Genomic DNA, 4,394 nt, shown 5'->3' on the forward strand with positions numbered 1-4,394 from the left:
AACCAAAGTACAGGACAAACAGAAATGACAAAGTCATACAGTGAGAATCGTTGCAGGAGTATGAGATGATGTGTGTTCTCTGTGGGGCAGGACCTGAAGGACACTGTGGCCAGAATCGCTCAGTTCTTGCAGAAATTTCTGGACGCTGAGGTGATAGAGAAGATAGCAGACCGATGTTTGTTCAAGAACATGAAGAAGAACAACATGTCAAACTACAAATCTGTTCCTCGTGAACANAGGACACTGTGGCCAGAATCGCTCAGTTCTTGCAGAAATCTCTGGACGCTGAGGTGATAGAGAAGATAGCAGACCGATGTTTGTTCAAGAACATGAAGAAGAACAACATGTCAAACTACAAATCTGTTCCTCGTGAACAGATGGACCAGACAAAGTTTGATTTTCTAAGGAAAGGTGAGTTCCAATAAATAATACATGTAAGGTAAATGTTAAATTCCACGGTTATTAGATGCAATCTGTACAGTCTAATATGTACAGGGAGATGTCTACTTATACAATACTACTGCTCACACATTGTATACAATATAGCAGATTACATACTGTATCTCTATTGAGCAGAACCATAAATATAAAAAAACACTGTTTCATTAATCTTTCTTCCAAATGTAATCTGATTCCTTGTTTTGCACGTTACATTTCAGGGATTGTTGGAGACTGGAAAAACCAACTAACAGTGGCAGAAGCAGAATACTTTGATGCTGTTTACAAAGACAAAATGAAAGATGTCCAATATAAATTTGCATGGGAGTAAAAAGAAGTGAATGGAAATACTTACTGGAAGTCATTTCACCATACAATGATGCACAGAAACTTGTAATAAAGATGCAGTTGTTTCCAATGTACTTCTATGTTTATTGTTTTGTGGTGTGAACATAATGATCTTATATCAATCACAAATGAATTTACCAGAAATGTATTATCACAAATTGTCCTGGCAATTTTTAACAGTCTCCGAAGTCACTTCATCCTCCACATGGTCAACAACATAGCCATAACACAGATTGAAATGAAATTTACATCAAAGTCTATTGGGACACAGCCTGTCCAAGTTGACAGCTTAAAGGGCAAAGGGGCGTGGCTTGGCCTGAAATGATTAAATTATGTCAATGCACTCCAACTAATACTATATGATCATGTACAAGGTGAGATACATCAGAATTATTGTTAAAATAGCATTGGTCCTATTCTGTGGGCATATTCTTTCATGTGGATTACGTAGTTTATGCTTGCTGAAACAAAAGACAATCTGACAAACAAAAAACAAAACAAAACACAAAGCACATTTCAGACGAAAATCAACGGAGAGAAGTTTGGATGTTCTTGATTTTGGTTCATTAGTGCTGTCATAAACTGACCAGCACAAATATCTTGGCCTGACACTGGACGAGCACGCGTCATTTAAAGAAGCTGTCAGTGTTGTAGCTTGGTCAGTGTATAGAGAGCAGGGATCTATACTGAGCAAAGTCAAACAATGTGGCAAACTAGGATCCCAGACTTATACACAAATCTATCATTCACGTGTGTGTCCTCTGTCTGACTATGTTTCTGGTGTTTGGGGTTTCCGAGAACATGTGTTGTTGTGACACAGCACGTTATAGAGCGATTCAGTCCTTCCTCTGAGTCAATAAATTAAAGGGATCGTGCACCCAAAAAATGAAAATTCAGCCATTATCTACTCACCCATATACCGACGGAGGCTCAGGTGAAGTTTTAGAGTCCTCACATCCCTTGCGGAGTTCAGCGGGGGGGAGCGGCTAGCACACCTAATAGCTGACGGCGCCCCAGACTAAAGTCCAAGAACACAAAATTGAAACCACAAAATATCTTAAACATGCCCATCCGTAGTGATCCAAGTGTCCTGAAGCCCCAACATAAAAAGTTGTTGTTGGGGCGGCGTCAGCCATTAGGTGTGCTAGCCGCTTCCCCCGCCAATCTCCGCAAGGGATGTGAGGACATTATAGAGCGATACACTATCTATGTAAAAATCTCCAATACAACGCAACCCCTCTATCACCAGTCCAAAAACACCCCATCCATCAATCCTGGTTTAAACACGTGATTGTGTGCTATCGGGGTGTTAATTGAGACGTTTGGCAGTCCAAGGATTTTTTTTATCTGATTCAATATCTTCAGAGAGTTTGTGAGTATGAAGTTATGATCAAATTAGGAAGGCTGTGTTTTGGGAAATAAGCAATGCTGAAGTTTCTGAAACTGACATGGATTCAATTTTTAACCAGAGCGGGGAAGCAGCAGATCAATCATCTCCAGAGGAGCCCCATGGCCAGAAAGTGAGAGCCCTTGAATTTTCAGCCCTGTAATAGTGTCTAAATACAGGAAGGCCGAGACCACCCCTGTTTACATTCTTCTGTCAGTGGGCTTTACAAATGTGAGGGGTTTATTTGCCCAGACAAATGAAGGGATGACAGAATACAGTCATTAAAAAAAAAACATGGGTAGATAAATAGGAAGGTTTTGAATAAGATATAAGAACCTTGGAAGTGCAACCATTTTAATAGCCTTAGCAACTTCCACTTCCTAATATTAGCTCATAGCTTGTCCATCATATCCAAAAACTTCAATTTGAGTAAAAAATTTGGAGATTTCTAGGAATATTAAGTCCAAGATAGTTAAGGTGGGTAGTGACTAATTTAAAGGGCAAAGATGTCAAGAATATGGGACACAAATTATTCTTCAAAGACATAAACTCACATTTTTCCCAGTTAATCGTGTATCCTGACAGTCTACTAAATGATTTAATGTAGGTCAGGAGGTTGGGAACAGAGACTACTGGGTCCAATAAACGGATCAGTAAATCATCAGCGTATAAATTAAGCAGGCTTTCAACATTACCAAACTTCACACTGTGAATACCTGGGTGAGCCCTGATACCTATCCCAAGTGGTTCCAAAGCAATATCAAAATAATGCAATGCCTTGCCTTGTGTGCTTTGTAGAATTCACAGCCAAAGCCATCTGGGCCGGCTGCTTTTCCAGAGGGGAAGGTTCGAATAGCATTCAAAAGGACAGTTTTAGAAATTGGAGCATCAATACCATCTTGTGATGCACTGTATAATTGAAGAACATTTAGATTAGCAAAAAAAAGTAGAAAAATCAGCTTCAGTGGGATTTACTTTACTGGAATACAGTTCCTTGTAGAAGTCCCTGAAGCAAGGGTTTATCCCCTTTGGGTTAGTAACCAGTTTACCTGGTTTGGATTTTATCTTATGAATAGCTTGCTTAGCCTGCTCACCTCTGAGTTGGCTTGCTACCAGTTTCTCTCGTTTATCCCCAAGTTTGAAATTCTTCTGTTTAAGTTTTAGTAGAACATTGCTGATAAATTTATTAAGGATGGTTTTATATTCGTATTTTAATTCTAAGATCTTATTGTAAGTAACAAGAGGTAAGAGGGAGGATCTGTATGCCTCTTCCAGTACTGGAAGCATCTTTTCAGTATCCCTAAGGCAACTGTTAAGTTCTTTCTTCTTAGAAGTTTCAAATGAGATAATATGTCCTTTCATCACGACCTTGAAGGCCTCCAACAGAGTAGAATCAGACAACTCCCATTATCATGTGTAGTAAGAAACTCATCTATGCGTGTCGTCATAAGCTCAATAAAAGGGTGGTCTTCAAGAAGGAGAGGGTTGAAGTGCCAGCTGTATTTTTGTTTAGACAGGATATTGTTTAAATTAAGAGAGACCGGCCTATGATTAGATATTAAGATATTGTGATAAGTACAATTGTTGACGTAGGATCATTCAGAGGATATCAGGAAATAGTTGATCCTAGTGTAAGACTTATTGAACATGAGAGTAGAAAGAAAAATCTTTATATATAAAGCACAGCATTGCCTGTAAATATCTTGGTCATCCTTCAACTGATCTGTGATGAAATGTCCAAGATACATTACTATTTACTTTCAAATTATTATCTGATAATTTGAATGTAGGAAACATTAGACATCTGTCCTCTTTTGTTCTACAGATCATGACCACACTCTTATCTGCATTAAACATCATGTCATGGACAACACCATATTCAGAGCAGACATTAAGAAGCTGCTTGAGACCAGCACTGCAGGGATTAAAGACCACAAGGTCATCTGCATACATAATATGGTTCACCAAAGTATTGCCTATCATACACCCAGTGTTACAGGTTTTCAGGCTGTTAGACAGGTCATCAACACACAAATTAAAAAGAATTGGTGAGAGAATTCCACCTTGTCTGACTCCATTCCTGACCCCAAAAGGGGCACAGACACAATGACCCTATTTTACCTGCATTGACTGGTTGGCATACCAGTAAGACAGAATTCTCACAATACATTTGGGTACCCCTCTGTGACTCATTTTGACAAATAACTTAAAATGATTGACC

At 39.0% G+C, this 4,394-nt stretch overlaps 1 protein-coding gene and 1 long non-coding RNA gene across 2 annotated transcripts in view; one reads left to right on the forward strand and one right to left on the reverse strand.

The window, feature by feature from the left end:
* LOC126400157 (sulfotransferase 2B1-like) overlaps positions 1-4,394 on the reverse strand; it is a 46,866-nt gene that overhangs the window by 23,365 nt on the left and 19,107 nt on the right. The gene's annotated exons all lie outside the window — the stretch shown is intronic.
* Positions 239-932, forward strand: LOC126400158 (uncharacterized). Its single transcript, XR_007570951.1, has 2 exons — positions 239-411; positions 660-932. It is a non-coding gene; the product is annotated as an uncharacterized LOC126400158 (long non-coding RNA).

Source organism: Epinephelus moara, chromosome 13 (genome assembly GCF_006386435.1).
Source record: "Epinephelus moara isolate mb chromosome 13, YSFRI_EMoa_1.0, whole genome shotgun sequence".
NCBI lineage: Eukaryota > Metazoa > Chordata > Actinopteri > Perciformes > Serranidae > Epinephelus > Epinephelus moara.